The sequence below is a fragment of the Chenopodium album genome, chromosome 2 (assembly GCF_948465745.1).
Source record: "Chenopodium album chromosome 2, dcCheAlbu1.1, whole genome shotgun sequence".
NCBI classification, from domain to species: domain Eukaryota; kingdom Viridiplantae; phylum Streptophyta; class Magnoliopsida; order Caryophyllales; family Amaranthaceae; genus Chenopodium; species Chenopodium album.
The window spans coordinates 61,654,049-61,672,956 of record NC_137835.1 but is presented as its reverse complement, the minus strand read 5'-3'; the positions used below and the strand labels follow the sequence as shown (position 1 = coordinate 61,672,956).

Genomic DNA, 18,908 nt, shown 5'->3' with positions numbered 1-18,908 from the left:
GTCAGTGAATAGAAAATTAGCGCCAGAAACTTGATTGTAGCGCCAGACGACAGTTTTGTCGCCAGGCGCTACAGCCAAAATTCGGCGCCAATCTCTGTTTGCTGGCGCCAAATTCTTCCAATACCGAGCCAGAAATATGCCTTCTAATTTCGACCAGTTTTTTAGCACTGTTTGCTCGATCCTACTTCCTGATTGAGTTTTTCTCACTTTTCTGAAACCTATATGTGTTCTACATATGGACATAACCCTCTGGGAATTCATGCTCCATCTACCTGATTGAACGCTCTGAGCAACAAAGGGTACATCCGAGATTGTTGAATTCACCAAACCATGGAAGCGAGTTTTTTCTTAAACTCGCGGTGTCCCATCCACGCGCACCAAACCTTCACGGTTAGGCTTCCGCGCGGTGCATCCGGACAATTAACCATGGACCCTCTATTGACTAACCCATATCCCGAACTTTAGAGAACTAGAGCCATGGTTAGGTTGCAAACTCATTGCATCATATCGTGCCTACTTGACCAATTGTGCATTATTTGTTGGGCATATGGTATATGTTTTTCTTAACCGTTTGTTTGACTTATGTTAAAATTAAATAACTTAATGACTAAGAGAACTTTGCCTAATTAATTAATTAATTAATTAATTAATCTGAGTAAATAAAGTCTAATATTTTTGCCCGAATTGACCTAGTACGACTTTAGGCATACCGCTGTTGATTAATAACACCGAAAACAGTTTCAGATTGAAGCTCCAGCAATGGCGCCAAAGTTTGAACTGTAGCGCCACTCTGTGGAGTGTGGCGCCTGGCGACAGCTCTGTCGTTTGGCGCTACACTACAAAGAGAGGCTCCAGTCTTGTCGTTTTGTCGACAATTCGGATTATTGATCGAGTCATCACCTTGTGTCTAATTAACCAGTTTGCTAAGTATTTCGGTTAGATTTTACTGTCAATAATACTTTGTTAAGTCATTAATTGAGTCTAGGCACTAAGTCCCATGGTCTTACACAAGAGTCCAAGCATGTAACTTACTCTCAACGCACACACTAATACACACACTTTGACCATATTTAAGAGAGTCTTGTATGCGTTTTTTCCGTCATTTTTTTAGGGGGTAAGTCGGATATGAATCCTCCAATTTAAATAACATACTTAGTTCTTAAAAATATATACATTATTTTTTCCAAAAATATGCACCTAGTTTTTATTTTTATTTTTCCTCTTTAAAAACTGTAAAGTCAAGGTCGGTTTGAGTCAAGTAATTAAAACGCAAAATGGTTTAAATTACAGCCCGTAGTCAAGAAAGGAAAGGCGGTTAATCAAAGACAACCTTTTCGTACAAGTCCAACTTTTCGACAAACCCATAGCTCGTAAGAGGAAAGCTAGGACAGTAATGACAACACAAGAAGAAGTCAATGAACTTAGGAACCAACTGGTTACCGTGACTGAGGCATTGAAGCTCCTAACACTTAAGATTGATGATTGATGAGTGGCATTTATGCCACTCTTTTATCCTTTTTCTCTAAGGATTCTCCCCTCATTTGCACTTGTTTGGCCCTTTTTCTAAGCATTTTTACTTAGTTTTGCTTCCTCTTTTCTTTCTCCTTTATCTTCCCTTTTCTTAGTCTTCTCGCTTTGTTCTTATTGTGATTTTCATGCTTATGCTTTGTAGGAACCATCGGGATTTTCAAGAGGAGGAAGCTAAGCTCAAGGGAAGCTGGAGGAAGCATGATTCAGAAGAGGTTCGACCGAACCTCCTGAAGGTGTGGCCGAACCAAGGTGTGGCCGAACCTGCTCAGTGGTTCGGCCGAACGTCGAGGCAGGGACAAGATGAAATTTGGCAGTTTGCAGGAGTGGCCGAACCATAGGAGTTCGACCAGACCAGGATCAGGGAGGTTTGACCGAACCTACCTATGGTTCGGCCGAACCTACCCTGTGGTCCGGCCGAACCTACCCTGTAGTCCGGTCGAACCTTCCTATTGTTCGGTCGGACCTCTCCTTTTATCAGCTGGCTCTTTACGGACTATATAAGTCCCATCTTAGAACGTTTTGAGGGATTAGATTAACTTAGTTTTAATTTTTCTACATTTTTAGCTTAATCGAGAGGGAGAAACACTATTAGTCTTCATTGGTAGAGAGAGAAAGTGTGGTTTTCTTCATTGATGAAATTGGATTTTGAAGAAGGAGTTTGTTCAATCCTTTGCAGACCTTCATCTTCAATTAATGAGCAATCTCTTACTCTTTCTCTTCACCTTTGTTTTTGATTTTGCTTATTTGCTTTGATTTTTCTTCTTTGCTTATTAATCATGTTGATGCTTATTGATTTGATGATTGATATTGTTTTCAACATGATTTGTGAGTAGTCACCTAGCCAAGGGTGTGGGGATGGTGTAGTTGCTAATTGTTCATGCTTTTAATGTTGGGGTTATGTTAATGGTGATTAAAGTCTTTGCATGCTTGATATTCTTTGGTCTTTCTTGCAAGTGCACATAGTTAGTTGATCAAAGATGAGCCTTTACTAACAAGTAACGGAAGTTGACTTAATTGAGATTCATTACTATCGATAATTTTTTGTTTGCACCTTCTAATATATGGTTCTAATGTGGAAACATAGAGGCTATGTTAGGAGAAACCAATTAACCCCGGAAGGCGGTTAGATTGGACCCCTTTACTTCGGCATTCATGCATGTTTAGTTTACCATTGATATGCTACTTTTTTATTGCATGATCAAGCGTCAACTTCACCTACCCATTTCCCTTGGTGCCTAGCTATATTAATTTTAATCCATTTCGTTCTTAGTTTAACCTTTTAGTTATTCACACTTCTTGTTCCGAGATAGCTTAGACCCTAGGTAATGAATGCAGTGCTTAAGCATTTCTCTTTGTGGTTCGACCCCTCTATTTACCCTATACATGTATTAGGTCAGTAGAGCGTTATAAATTCATTTGATTTAGGTGTAGTCGCTCAACGACACGATTATTGCCTTGTCAAATTGGCGCCGTTGCCGGGGAGACGGCTTCCATTGCTATTTCATTGCTTGTTTGAGACTATCTCATCTTTATTTGTTAGTGTTTGTCAAATTGTTACTTGTCAGTGCTTACGTTCTTCTTATCTTTGTTGTATGAACAGAGGACGAACCCGCTCAAGATCTTTGATTCCCGTCGATCCAGAGCTAGAGAGGTCTTTGTCCCTACTTCGAAGAGAAGCAAGAGCAAGGAGTAGAAATTCCAACACTCCAACGAGAGGAGTAAGAGAATTAGAAGATACTCCACCCTCTTCACCCTCAAGTGAAGAATTAGATAGCCCTAAATCATCTTCGAGTTCAGAAATCAACCCTTTCTTAACCTATAAGTTTGAGAGTGAAGAAGGTTCTAAAATGGGAGAGAATACGCCTTTGAGTCGTCTTGGGGCCCCCGAAGCTTTTAGAGCGCAAAGTGGGATCCTAACTCCTACTACTCAAGCCAACAATTTCGAGATCAAGCCTAATTTGATTGCCTTGATTGAGAGGAAACAATTCTCGGGTGGAAAGTTTGAGAGTCCTCATGAGCACCTAAAAGAGTTTGAGAAATATTGTGACACAATAAAGGCCAATGGAGTGACTCAAGAATATATTCGTCTCAAAATGTTTCCATTTTCGCTAATTGGGAGAGGTCTAGAATGGCTAGAGAAGGAGGTGCCCCCTAATTCTCTCACAACATGGGACCAAGTGACTACGGCTTTCTTGAGGAGGTTTTATAACCATAGGAAGACCGCCGAGGCTCAGTCTTTGATTCAAGGTTTTCGCCAAAAGAGTGGTGAGTCTCAATGTGCGGCATGGGAACGATACAAAGAGCTTCAACGTCAATGCCCACACCATGGGATACCCAAGTATCAACTCATTCACACTTTCTATGGAAGTCTCACACCTCAAGGAAGAACAAGCCTAGACGCCGCGGCCGGTGGTCCAATCATGAACAAAGGAGAGCATGAAGTGGAGTGTATTATAGAGGAGGCCGCAAAGCACTATGATGATTGGTACGAAGGAGAAAGGGATGCTACTTCTAGCAAGGGTGTTTATGCATTGGAGCAAGCCAACGCAATCAACAACCTTTCTACCCAAATCTCCAAAATGACCAAGCAAATGGATGAATTGATGAAAGAAAGATCCAACCCTCATGGTAATACCTCCCCTTCAACCAAGGGAGGCAATGGTATGGATACTTCCTCCCCCTCTTCTTACAAAACAATGCCCCAAGGATGCATGTTTTGTTCTAATTGTGAAACCTATGATCATGATACCTCTCATTGTGTATATGCTTGTGAAGTTCAACCCCCTTTCCATGAACATGATGGTAATATGGAAAATGTCAATGCTATAAATTTTTCTCCTAGAATGGGAAATGTAGGAAACTTGAGGCCAAACTCCAATCAAATAGGGAATTGGAATCAAGGTGGAAACCGTGGTTGGAACCAAAGTGCTGGTGGTTATGATAACCAATACCATGGTGGGGGAGGCCCTTCCAATTTTAATGGAAGAGGCTACTCTAACCAAAGGGGGTATGGTAATCAAAACCAACAACCTAATTCCCGATACCATGACCATCAAAATCAAAATTTTGGTGACCAAGATAACATGGGAAATAATCAACAAAGCAATGTTCCTAACTAAGGCACCAGAGGCAATAGGGGCCAATTTGTTTCTAACTATGCCCAAACTAATAGGCCTCCGGGTTTCCATCAACCCCAACTTCCTCCACCTCAACAACCTCTTCAACTTGAAGCCCCTCCAATCGATCCCGTGATGGCTAAATTAGATGCTCTTTTGAAAATGCGTGATGAGGATCAAAAGAAACATGACGAGGCCCAAAAACGAACCAATGCTCATATGAAAATGCTTGAGACCCAAATTGCTCAACTTGCATCTAATTCATCCCCTTCTTCTTCTTCTCACATCCCAAGTCAAGGAGTCAACCCAAAACCTTTGTATGTCGTGACAACTAGGAGTGGGAAGGTAGTAGGGAGTGACCCTTTAATTAAGGAAGAACCCCAAGAAGAGGTGGAGTTAGAGAATGAAGGTGAAAAACCCAATGAGCCATTGAGTGTTGAAAAGGAAAAACATGTTGAGGTGCCCAAGGAAAAAGAAGCCACCCCCTTGCCCCTAAATCGCCAACCTAGAGAGGAGAAGCTACCCTTTCCACAACGATTTATGAGAGCTAAACTTGATGCCTAATTTGGGAAGTTTTTGGAAGTCATTAAGAATTTGCATATTTCCGTCCCTTTTGTTGATGCTATGAAGCAAATGCCCCACTATTCCAAATTTTTGAAAGACCTTTTGAGTGGGAGAAGGGAGTGTGAGACGGTGAGTTTGACCGCCATTTGTAGTGCAATTCTTTCCACCAAACTACCTACCAAATTGAAAGATCCGGGTAACTTTTCCATCCCTTGTTCTATCAATGGCATTGAATTTGATAAAGCCTTGTGTGATTTAAGAGCAAGTGTGAGTCTCATGCCCTATTCCATCTACTAAAAGCTTAGTGTAGGAACCCTCTCTCCCACTAACATTACTCTCGAACTAGCGGACTGTTCAGTTAAGTTCCCCATGGGCAAAGTTGAGGACATTACCCTTAGGGTAGGAAAGTTCACATTCCCCGTGGATTTCTATGTGCTAGAGATGGATGAGGATGAGAAGATTCCTATAATTTTGGGTAGGCCATTTCTAGCTACTTCTAGAGCTATAATCAATGTGAAGGAGGGGAAGATATCCTTGAAAATTGACAATGATTCTATTGAGTTTGATTTGAATAATGTCATGCAACAACCCTCCTCAAGTGGTGAATGCTTTAGGGTAGATGTTCTTGATACCGTTCTTAATGAATTTTCTCGCTCCCACTTGCATGCTACTAATGATCCTCTTGAAAGTTTGTTGTTGAATGAATCAAAGATAGGTACTCACAAAGAAGACATACAATTCTATGAGGATTTGCTTGAGGAAAGTAAGAAGGAGTGCAAGGGAGCGAGGATGGAAGAAGAGGCTCCTTACATTCATGACCTCTTTCAAGTTGAAGAAAGGGAAGAGAGCCCCAATGGTAAGGGAGCACCAAAGGTAGACTTGAAACCTCTACCTTTGGGCTTGAGGTATGCATTTCTTGGTCCAGATGAGTCTTTCCCCGTGATTATAAATTCTAACCTAACGGAGGAGCAAACCTCCCTCTTGATCAATATATTGAAAAAACACAAGAAAGCTTTGGGTTATACCATTGATGATATCAAAGGTATTAGTCCATCTTTATGTATGCACAAAATTAATCTAGAGGGAGATGCTAAACCCGTTAGGCAAAGGCAAAGAAAGCTTAACCCTTCCATGCAAGAGGTTGTGCGGAAGGAAGTGGCTAAGCTTCTTGATGCGGGAATTATTTACCCAATTGCTCATAGTGATTGGGTATCTCCCGTGCAAGTTGTGCCTAAGAAAGGGGGCATGACGGTAGTGAAAAATGATCGTGATCAACTAGTACCCACTAGACTTGTTACCGGTTGGCGCATGTGTATTGACTATCACCAACTTAACACAAGTACATGCAAAGATCATTTTCCACTACCGTTCATTGATCAAATGTTGGAAAGGCTTACAAAGCATTCCTTCTATTGTTTCCTTGATGGTTACTCGGGATTTTTCCAAATCCCGATTGAACCCAAGGATCAACAGAAGACGACTTTCACATGCCCCTACGGTACTTATGCGTATCGTAGGATGCCTTTCGGGCTTTGTAATGCCCCCGCAACATTCCAACGTTGCATGATGTCCATTTTTTGTGATATGATTCAGGATGAGATAGAAGTCTTCATGGATGACTTCTCCGTTGGAGGAGCCACCTATGAAGATTGTCTATCTAATTTATCTCGTTGCTTAGAAAGGTGTGAGAGGGCTAACCTCGTGTTGAATTGGGAAAAGTGCCACTTTATGGTGGAAAGTGGGATTGTTCTTGGGCACAAAATTTCCCATGCCGGCATTGAGGTTGATAGAGCCAAGGTTGAGGTCATCGAAAAACTTCCTCCTCCCACTAACGTGAGGAAACTGAGGTCTTTTCTTGGCCATGCCGGGTTCTATCGGCGCTTTATAAAAGATTTTTCAATGATCGCTAAGCCTCTCACATCCCTATTGCAACAAGATAAGGAGTTTGTGTTTGATGATGCTTGTCATAAGTCCTTTTGTAGGTTGAAAGAAGCCCTTTGCACCGCTCCAATTGTCCAAGGTCCGGATTGGTCTTTTTCATTTGAGCTCATGTGCGATGCAAGCGACGAGGCCATTGGATTGGTTCTTGGACAACGAAAGGATGGGAAACTTCATGTCATACATTATTTGTCTAAAACTCTCAATGATGCCCAACGATACACAACTAACGAGAAGGAGTTCCTAGCGGTTATCCATTCATTCGAGAAGTTTAGAACCTACCTCATTGGTTCTAAGACAATTGTGTATACCAACCACTCGGCTCTCAAATATTTGATAGGGAAGAAGGAAGCTAAACCAAGGTTGTTGAGATGGGTTTTAGTCCTCAAAGACTTCGATTATGAGATGAGAGACAAGAAGGGAGTCAAGAATGTGGTGGCGGGTCACCTCTCAAGGTTGGGCGGTGCAAGGTTTGAAGATGATGGCTTGCCAATAGAGGACTCTCTAAGAGATGATGTGCTATATGTCCTTGAAGTGAAATCAGAGCCGTGGTATGCGGATATTGTGAATTACTTAGCTTATAGTGCCATACCGCCGGATTTCACTTCGCAACAACGTCGAAAACTCAAGCACGAGGCCAAGAGATACATTTGGGATGATCCCATTTTATTGAAAAGAGGGGTCAATGGTTTGTTGAGGAAATGCGTCCCCAACGACGAGGTTCAAAGTGTTCTCCATATGTGCCACTCTTCTCCTTGTGGTGGGCATATGAGTGCTCAAAAGACCGCCTCAAAGGTCCTTCAATATATGCTCTTTTGGCCTTCTCTATTCAAGGATGCTTGGATATTTGTCAAGACTTGTGATAGATGTCAACGGATGGGGAATATTTCTAGAAGGGATGAAATGCCGCAAAACCCCATACTTGAGCTTGAAGTTTTTGATGTGTGGGCTATAGACTTCATGGGCCCTTTCATTTCTTCACATGGGAACAAGTATATTTCGGTCGCCGTTGACTATGTGTCTAAGTGGGCGGAGGCTGTGGCTTCTCCAACGAATGACTCTAAGGTGGTGGTCAATCTTTTCAAGAAAGTGATCTTCCCGAGATTTGGTGTTCCAAGAGCAATAATTATTGATGGGGGATCGCATTTCAAGCACCACACCTTCGTTCGACTACTTGATAAGTAGGGGGTGTCTCACAAGCGAGGGCCTGCTTACCACCCTCAAACGAGTGGTCCAGCGGAGGTCACCAATAGAGAGCTCAAGGTGATTTTGGAGAAGACGGTTGCTAGGACAAGGAAGGATTGGTCCTCCAAACTCATTGATTCACTATGGGCTTATAGGACCGCCTTCAAAACTCCAATAGGGACCACTCCCTACAAGCTTGTCTATGGGAAAAATTGTCATTTTCCCGTGGAGATGGAGCATCGAACGCATTAGGCAATCAAGCAAATCAACTTTGATCTCCATAGTGCGGGTGAGCAAAGGCTTCTAGAGCTACATGAGTTAGAGGAGTTGAGGATGAATGCCTACGATAGCGCAAGCATGTATAAGGCGCGGACTAAGGCTTGACACGATGCTCAAATTGTCAAGAAGGAATTCCTCAAAGGCCAAAAAGTCCCCCTATTCAACTCCCGCTTGAAGCTTTTCCCGGGCAAACTTAGGTCATGGTGGAGTGGGTCGTACAATGTCACGGAAGTGTTTCCATATGGAGCCTACGAAATCTTCCAAGACGGCCACTCTCCTTTCAAAGTCAACGGTCACCATCTCAAGCCCTATTATGAAGGATTCCCAAGTGATGAACCGATTTCTGTGACACTTCTTGATGTGCATCGTCAATTCGACCCTCCTTGATCAACTCAAGGAACGTCGAGCTAACGACGCTAACCAAAAGCGATTCCGGGAGGCAACCCGAGTTTCTAACCCTTTTCTACTTTTTCTTTTCATGTTGCTTCGTTTTTTCCATCTACAACTTTGGATTGTTAGGATTTTTGAGTTTTGATTGTGTTTGGGTTTTTGATATGCTTTGCATCTAGAATGATTGTATGGTGTTTAGATGTGTGTTAAGGACTATTTTTACTTGCGTGATTCTTTATGGGAGTTTTGCCGAACCACTTTATGTTCGGCCACTGCAGCATTTTCAAGGATTTTATGGTAACATTCTGGCAAGAACAAAATTTTTGCATTCTGGCAGAAGGTTCGACCGAACCTAAGGATGGTTCGACCGAACCTAAGGATGGTTCGACCGAACTTATACTGTAGAGCGGCGGAACTTTCCTGGGTTCGGTCACTCCTCAATTTTTAGAAAATTTCAGCAACATTCTGCCAGAATTTGCAAACTTGAAGTTTCAGCATAGGTTCGACCGAACCCCTGGGAGGTTCGACCGAACATGCTCTGTAGTTCGACCGAACACTCTCCAGGTTTGGTCACTCCACTATTTTTGCGAATTTGCTGGAACTTTCTGCCCAGATTTAAGAAAATGAAGTTTTGGGCATGGTTCGACCGAACCAAAGGGGAGTTCGACCAAACTTTCACTGTGGTTCGACCGAACATACCTTGGTTTGGCCGAACCATTCTTCAGATTTGAAAAAAAAATGTTGCTGCCATAAGTTTATGATGATGTATTTTCGTGACCCTCATTCCCATTTTCGTCACCTACCCCTTTCTCCTCCTTCTCACTCTAAACCTCCATTACACCTCCCCTTACAACCTCAAATCTCCATCAAAATCACTCCAATCTTCACCCTTTCTCACTTATTTTCTATCCTCTACTCAATTTCTACAATCTCCACCAAAAATTCTACACAAAAAAACCTATCTTTTCATTTTCCCCAACTTCAAGGGTTTAAGTGCTTTGGTGTTTTTGGGTATTTACTTGCTTCCAATCAATTGTCGTATGTTTTCCCTAGCTTTTGCAAGTTTATTTCTTCAATTTCTCATAGTTTTGCCATGTTTTACATATTTAAGTATGAATTGTGGTATTCTTGAAATTGTTAGTAATAACTTGTTTGATTCATGTGGTTCTTTGGATTGACTTGTTGCAATTGATTGGTTGTTGATAGTAGAACATGTTGTTATGATGATTATACATGTTTGCCTTGGTTTTATTTTGATCTCAATGTCTTTGTCTTTGCTTAAGATTGTTGAATTCATACTAGGGTGTTCATGTTACCATTTTATGATTGAGAGATGCATGAGTTGGATGTTGTTGGAGATTGTTATTCATTGTTTTGGTTTGATTTTGATGGTTTGATTAATGGATATCATGAAAATTAGGGGACATCATGCCAAATTTCACCTAGACTTTGTTAGGACTAATATTGGAATGACATAGGAATTCTTATTCAAACCTTGGTTCAAATGTATTCATGCATGCCTTGAATTGTATACTCTCATGCATACACTTTTACCTTGGCTAGCTACTTGGCTTCTTATGTCAGTTCTTATCAATTTGTTCTAATGATATGCTCTTGGTGAATTTGTAGAATCAAGATGTTCGACAAGGGAAAAGGAAAGTCAAAGAGGAAGAGAGTGGGAGAATCTTCAGGACCGCAATTCCCACCTCCTCCCGGCATCAATGATCATTGCATTATTGCTTCGGACGAGCAATTTTGGCCCATCTATGAGTCACTCGTCAAGCGTCCGATTCGGTCTACAAGATTCTTTTGCCCCAAAACTTTGAGGAAGTTGGGAATATTGGATGAGGTGGTAAGGTTGGCTCAAAAGTTTGGATGGGATGACTTCATTCACCTCCACGCTCACACTTACGAGCGTGTGACTTTGGAATTCCTTGCCTCTCTTCACAAGGAAGTTTTTGAGCCGGAAGATGTCGATGAGGATCCTCAACTCATGATTCACTTCAGAATGTTCAACGAAGATCACTCTTTAACGGAAAGTGATCTAAATGAGATCTTCTTTTAGCATGCCACCTGCCTTGATCACCCGTGCGAAATGACCTCCTCTCATCGCATTCCTTACAACGAGCAAGAGTGGGGAGGAGTATCACCAACAAGGATAGGTTTCAAACCAATACCTCAAAGGTCAACAACATCATTCATATAGCCTTGAGGTATTTTGTACGGCTTCTCCAATATGCCGTGTTCTTCAAAGCCAACCTCGGCTCCATGGTAAAAGACGATATTGCTTGCCTATTCTTGGCCGATAATCCTCAACGGCTCAAATTTCAATGCTCCTCCACCTTCATCCAACGGCTCTTGGATACTAGGGATAACCGTCTCGGTGATGAGATATTTATGGGTGGCATGATTACTATCATTGCTCTTTCGTTGAAGAATGGAGCATACAAAGATCAAATTGAATTGCTCCCACCCGTGCACCAAACCCGAGAAGAGCTCACCGACGAGTTCCCTCCCTATGCTCTTTCCATAAGCGCCCTCCGTCACAGCCGCTTCCTCAACTACACTAATAGCAAGCGCCGATTCATCCTCTTGGTCGATAGGGAGATCGATTGGTGTGTCCTCCCGGACCCCGACCTCACTACAGTGGACCACTCCGCTCCTCTCAAATGGAAGATCCCTCAGCAAAACATCCCCAATGAGCTGAGGCGAACTAGAGCCCGGGGTGGAGTTCCTCAACCTCCGCCGGTCCTCCATCAGGAGCAAATCATTCCCCCCCTTAGCGGGGGAGGTGAGGCATCTTCTTCTTCTTCCATTCCTCCTTTTGATTTCAATGCCCTTCGTAGTACCCTCGATGATATTCGTCGAGACAATCAAGCTTCCATTGAGCAATGGGAGTACTACGCGAGGTCAAATTATGACAATCTTGTGCAAGTGGGCATTCAAGCGCCCTATGTGAACTACCCTTACCACCCTCCTCAAGAGGGTCCGGTCAATCATTGGGGACCCTATGACCCTAAACACCCGAACCCCCCTTGCTACGCCTATTGGGAAGGTCCGATCGACCCTACCCAACGTGTTGGCACCCCCCCATACGACCCCTATCGCCCGGGTGGGTGTGATCCGGCTTATGACCCGGCATCCACATCCACCCCCGCTCCTTTTTATGGTGGTTTGGGTGCCCAAGGGTGGCCCTATGAGCACTTTAACCAATCCTTCCACCCTTTCATGGACACTCCCGGGTTTGATCCTGATAACCCCCCTCAAGTTAGGGGGCGAGGAGATGATAACCAGTGATGAGGGTTCTTTTCCCTCCCCCCCGATCTTCTCGCTTGTAACTTTTTCTCGGGACGAGCAAAAGAATAGTGTGGGGGAGGATGTCCTTTTGGTTGGTTGAAGTGTACATAGGAAGGTAGAGTGGTAGGGTAGTTGCTTGCACATAAGGAGGATAGTGAGGATAGTGGCCTTGTGGTATTGATGTGGCGTTGTGATGGTGGTGATGATGTTGGTGATGTTGTGATGGTGATGTTGTGATGGTGATGTAATGAGATGGTGATGTTGTGATGATATTGATGTGGTGATGTGATGATGATGATGATGTTTTATGATTATTTTTGCTGATTTCTGATGATTTTCTTTGATGATTCCTGAGTTTTTGTAGGTGGAGATGCTCTCGAGAAAAAAACATCCAAATTTCCCGAAAATCCAAATCCCCTTAATCCAAACTTTGTAGATAGCTTTTTATTTATTTTTTTCTTCTTTTTGTCTATTTATTTAGTCTTTTTCTTTGTTTTCTAACCTTTTCTTGTTTTGTTGTAGTTTCTTTTGTTTGGCTCATCTTTATTGAAGCTTGAAGCGGAGATGTAGGACATTAAGGAGCAACACTAGCTCCCTTGGTGAGATTGGATATATTACCTTGTCTTATATTTCAAGCGGCATTCGGTGAGACCTTTCCTCTCTTTCTTTTTCTTTTTCTTTGAGTGCTTAGTTTAGGTCTAGTTTAGGAAGAGTTGAATGGTTCGAGGTTGATTGATTTTGGTTCCAAGGAACCTGGGATCGTTGATGTTGATATCAACGATCACTTGTATGTCGATTGGGATTTATTTGATTTACATGCCTCGATTATGAACCTTTTTAATTTCTTCCTCCTTTTTGTGTGTTTTTCTTGTTCTCTTTTGTGTAACAAGCATGACTATGGCAAGTTGAAATATTTTTTATGAGGATTTGCTCATTCATTTGGATTCGAGAATTTGTGTGCCTTCTTGATGACATGACTTTGAATGTTTACCTTCCTAGTTGATGAGGTTTTACACGGTTTAAGAATGCTTAAGGTTGAATTAGACACATTATAAGCTAAGGTAGCGGATTTAGAACTTTTGACGACGTTTGAACCCCCTAGTTCACGGGAAAATGGTAAGATGGTGTTGCTCTCCGTAGTGAATAGGGTTCCCTTTGTTGGTATTTGCTTATTTTTATCCCGTGTGAGCGTCATTTGTTCTAGCCTTCATCATTCTTGTGAGCGGGGCTTTGGATCCTTAACTATGCATGTCTTAATCTTTGTGTTGGTATTTAGCTCCCGAGATCGTGACCAAACAACTTTAAAGGAGGAAGAGGGCATTTCTTCTCATTTTTCTTTGTTTTCTTTGTGTTTTGTTACAAATTTGGTTTTTATTTTTACATCGACCCACTTGCTAACCAACTTGGGCCTCATTCCCCTTTCTTGATCTAGCCATATTACAAACCTATCGGCCTATGTTCTACCAACCCTTGTAGTTAGTGAAGCATTGGCTTTTGAGGTTCGAATTCTAGAGTGTTGGTTTGAGGGCAAGAAAGTTGTGAATATTGGTTAAAGAGAGATTTTGAAAGTTGTTCATGAAAGAAAATATTTGCAAAAATTTTGTGAGGAAGGATGCAACGTATGAAGACCAAAAGAAAAAAAAAAGAAAAGAAAAAAAAAGAATAAAAAAAAAAGAAAGAAAAGTTGAAAAAAAAAGAAAAGAAAGAGAAAATGATGAGAGAAATGAAGTAATGTTGTGAAATTTTGTATTGAAGGTTGCAATTTGAATTTAGGTTCAATTTTTAGGTTGTTCTTGAGAGATGGCCACTGTTTTGCTTCACTTAGGATTTGCCACCAAAATTTTCAAATTAATTCCCAACCTTAACCCCTAGCCATGACATTACAACCCGAGTTAAGACCCTTGGACTTGAAGGAGTGCGGTCAAAGAACGGTGGAGGGAGATAGATTTCAACCCTATGGAAAGAGTGTGCATAGTTTAGATGTCGGGATAACCTTATGACTCCACATAAAATTTCTTTTTCCGGTTCCCTCGACAAATCATGAGGAGCTAATTTGGGGATGATTTGAAGCTAGTGGAGAGAACGCGGACCGTCTTGGTTGGGGCTAGGGCAGAGGATGAAATCATTAGTTCTATACGCTTAGCTTAGGTTTGTCTCCTTCAACCATGAGCATCTTAGAACGTGTTCCCCCTCTTTGAGTTGAGAAAAGTAAGCTTTCTTTGATTCATGTCCCTATGTTAGAGTCCTTTTGGAGCATTTCCCATCGTGAAGCTTGATTGATTTTCTTAACCCTTGTCATATTATGCTTGTTGTGTGTTTTGTCTTTTTGTTTTAGTATTCCTTGCTTGAGGACAAGCAAAAGGCAAGTGTGGGGGATTTTGATGAGTGGCATTTATGCCACTCTTTTATCCTTTTTCTCTAAGGATTCTCCCCTCATTTGCACTTGTTTGGCCCTTTTTCTAAGCATTTTTACTTAGTTTTGCTTCCTCTTTTCTTTCTCCTTTATCTTCCCTTTTCTTAGTCTTCTCGCTTTGTTCTTATTCTGATTTTCATGCTTATGCTTTGTAGGAACCATCGGGATTTTCAAGAGGAGGAAGCTAAGCTCAAGGGAAGCTGGAGGAAGCATGATTCAGAAGAGTTTCGGCCGAACCTCCTGAAGGTGTGGCCAAACAAAGGTGTGGCCGAACCTGCTCAGTGGTTCGGCCGAACGTCGAGGCAGGGACAAGATGAAATTTGGCAGTTTTGCAGGAGTGGCCGAACCACAGGAGTTCGACCAGACCAGGATCAGGGAGGTTAGGCCAAACCTACCCATGGTTCGGCCGAACCTACCCTGTGGTCCAGCCGAACCTACCTACCTTGTAGTCCGGCCGAACCTTCCCATTGTTCGGTCGGACCTCTCCTTTTATCAGCTGGCTCTGTACGGACTATATAAGTCCCATCTTAGAACGTTTTTAGGGATTAGATTAACTTAGTTTTAATTTTTCTACATTTTTAGCTTAATCGAGAGGGAGAAACACTATTAGTCTTCATTGGTAGAGAGAGAAAGTGTGGTTTTCTTCATTGATGAACTTGGATTTTGAAGAAGGAGTTTGTTCAATCCTTTGTAGACCTTCATCTTCAATTAATGAGCAATCTCTTACTCTTTCTCTTTACGTTTGTTATTGATTTTTCTTATTTGCTTTGATTTTTCTTCTTTGCTTATTAATCATGTTGATGCTTATTGATTTGATGGTTGATATTGTTTTCAACATGATTTGTGAGTAGTCACCTAGCCAAGGGTGTGGGGATGGTGTAGTTGCTAATTGTTCATGCTTTTATTGTTGGGGTTATGTTAATGGTGATTAAAGTCTTTGCATGCTTGATATTCTTTGGTCTTTCTTGCAAGTGCACATAGTTAGTTGATCAAAGATGAGTCTTTACTAACAAGTAACGGAAGTTGACTTAGTTATGATTCGTTACTATCGATAATTCTTCGTTTGCACCTTTTAATATATGGTTCTAATGTGGAAACATAGAGGCTATTTTAGGAGAAACCAATTAACCCCGGAAGGCGGTTAGATTGGACCCCTTTACTTCGGTATTCATGCATGTTTAGTTTACCATTGATATGCTACTTTGTTATTGCATGATCAAGCGTCAACTTCACCTACCCATTTCCCTTGGTGCCTAGCTATATTAATTTTAATCCATTTCGTTCTTAGTTTAACCTTTTAGTTATTCACACTTCTTGATCTGAGATAGCTTAGAACCTAGGTAATGAATGTAGTGCTTAAGCATTTCTCCCTGTGGTTCGACCCCTCTATTTACCCTATAAACCTATTAGGTCAGTAGAGCGTTATAAATTCATTTCCTTGTCAATGATCCCGTGAAACAACAATAGATGGACCTCATGCAAGAGAGTATAAGCAAGCTATCTAGCGACTACAAGTTTCAAGGGATTAGTTCACAAGGGGTCTCGGTGGACAAAGATCTTCTTCCGCAGAAGTTCATGCCAACGACATCTCAAAATCCAAAGCAACCGATAACCCTTATTTTCATTGAAGAGCCCTCGAAACAATAATGAGTATTAAGGGTATCAACAAGAAGGTATTCCCCTCTCTGTTCTCACTATCTCTCGAGACCGTTTGCCAGCAATGGTTCTTTTCTCCCGAGAAAGAAAAAACCTCCATCTGGGAGTCCATAGAAAACGCTTTCGTTGATAGATACAAATGCAACATTCAAGTTGAGACTGACCATAGGGAACTTGAAATCCTCAAGCAGAAGGAGAACGAAGGCTTCACCTCCTTCTTTAATAAATGGAGAGAAACCTCAGCTAAGATGATTGAGGTGCCGAGTGAAGAAGAGTCTGTAAGGTTATTTATCAAAAACCTTCAAGAAAAATACTGCAAGCATCTTAAGTATCAAAATAATCTCCATACCTTCAAGGCCGTCTACGACATTGGAATCAATATTGAAGACGACCTGACTAAGTTGAAAGCTGCCAACAATAACTCCAACAGTGGCTGGAAAGGAAAGAAGAACGACAATCCTTCTTCTTCCAAAACCACCCACTCAAACAACGTTAGCACTTTTAACCTAGGCGAAGTCCTTGCTATGAATAATAAAGGACAAAAGAAACCATTTAGGAGGAACTTTACTCCTATTGGCATGAGTTATGACACCGCATTTGATCGATTAAATGCAAAAGGTTTTATAACTCCAATTGGACCATTTGGGGACCCACCAGTCGAAAAGAGGTCGGGTAACTGGAACCCCAATGCGCACTGCAAGTATCACCAAGGTAGGGGCCATATCACCGAGAACTGTTGGAAGCTTAAAGAAGCTATCCAAGACTTAATCAACAACAACAAGCTGCCATTACCCCCTTGCCAGTAAGAAGCCAAGTATTGATAATGCGCGTCTCGCTCATTCCTTGGCTATCTCTGATGAGGAAAACGATGTTGACCCCTCGTCTCTCATCAAAGCTATTAAAGAAATCCATGCCATCGAAGAAGAGGAGGAGATCTTTTTTGACGCCATGGATATCCTCATAATGTCTATGATGGAAGGATCGCATTTTCTACGTGAAACTCTCAAGGCTATAAAGGAACTTCAGAAGAAATATGACGAGGTTCCACTCTCGAAAGATGAACGTAAGAGAGAATTCACTTCCATGGGAACGACTTATGAGGCAAAGCGTTTTCCTTTACAAGTCACCGAAAAACCTGAGAAGAGTAATAGACTCTACACTCCAATTGGGATCACATATATACAAATGTTCGAAATGCTCTCCGAGAGTGCCAGATCAAACCTCTGGAACCGACACCATTCGAATCATTGAAAAGGACAGATAGATATTACTGTCAGTATCATTAATCAGGGGGTCACACTATCGAAAAATGTTTTAAATTTAAGGATTTAATTCAAAAAATGATTGATGAAAAGAAACTAGTACAAGTTCCACAAGAAGAGGATGCAAGTATTATTGGAGTTTGGGACAGTTACGAGGAAGACGTCTACTTAAAAGACATGGCAGGACCTCCACCTTCGGTGTCATACACCATGGATGACTTTTGGGCTGAAGAAGATTCATCGATAGACATCCTCACAAGATCCGGGAGAATGCAACCCCCCGTTTCAACATAACCCATGCCAACCACACATCAAGTTCCCATACCTATCATTGAAGATAATGATATTGTCAAACAGTTCAAGAAGATAAAAGTTGAAATGAACGTATGGAAACTTCTGGCGACATCCCGAGAACATAGGTTGGCTGTAATGAATGCCTTGGACAAAATAGGGATAGATTCTGACACCACTCCAGAGGAGTTGGCTAACTTCCTCATGAGTGATCTACCTAGTCTCATCAATTTGATCACCTTTTCTGACAAGGATTTACCTCCAGAAGGTGACAAACACTATAAGGCATTAAACCTCACAGTAGTTTGCAAGAGAATGAACGTTCCTATGACTCTTGTAGACAATTGATCAGCCATCAACGCCTGTCCACTTAGAACTGCGAGGATGCTAGGTATAAGGGATTAAGATTTAACCCCGTCAACACAAGGAATAAGGGCCTACGACAACACTCGTCGTCAAGCTCTTGGTAAAATTACCATGAATATAACGGCGGAAGCAATAGAACATGCTACTACTTTTCAAGTCGTAGAAATTAAAGCTTAATTCAATCTACTATTGGGACGCCTTTGGCTTCATGACCTAAAGGTCGTCCCCTCATCTCTCCACCAACAAGTGAAAGACATAGTTTGAGGAATTCCTATCACCATCGATGCTTCACCCATGCATGAGAATCAAGTCTATAGAAAATCCAATAATTAACGTGGAGCACGATGAGGATGATGAAGATTTATGGGGCTTTAATGAAGAGGTCTCCTTAATCCAGGAGGATGAAAAGACCCCTATTTTCCATGACCCCCATTCTAACATGATTGTAAATGCTATTCTAAAGAAACAAGGACATTTTCCTGGGATGACCCTTGGAAAGAAGAAAGGAATAGCAAAAGCGCTGGAGTCACCTGGGCTCCCTAAATTAGATACTTCGGACTTGGTTTCAAACCGACTCGGGAAGATCTTAAGCGAGCCGAGAAAAAATCAAAGGCACGTAGG

General features: G+C 41.8%; 1 non-coding gene across 1 annotated transcript; it reads right to left on the bottom strand.

Annotated features, from left to right (window-relative positions):
• Positions 1-3,756: 3,756 nt before the first annotated feature.
• LOC145607414 (small nucleolar RNA R71) lies at positions 3,757-3,862 on the bottom strand. The gene has a single exon (XR_014105558.1). It is a non-coding gene; the product is annotated as a small nucleolar RNA R71 (small nucleolar RNA).
• Positions 3,863-18,908: the final 15,046 nt, after the last annotated feature.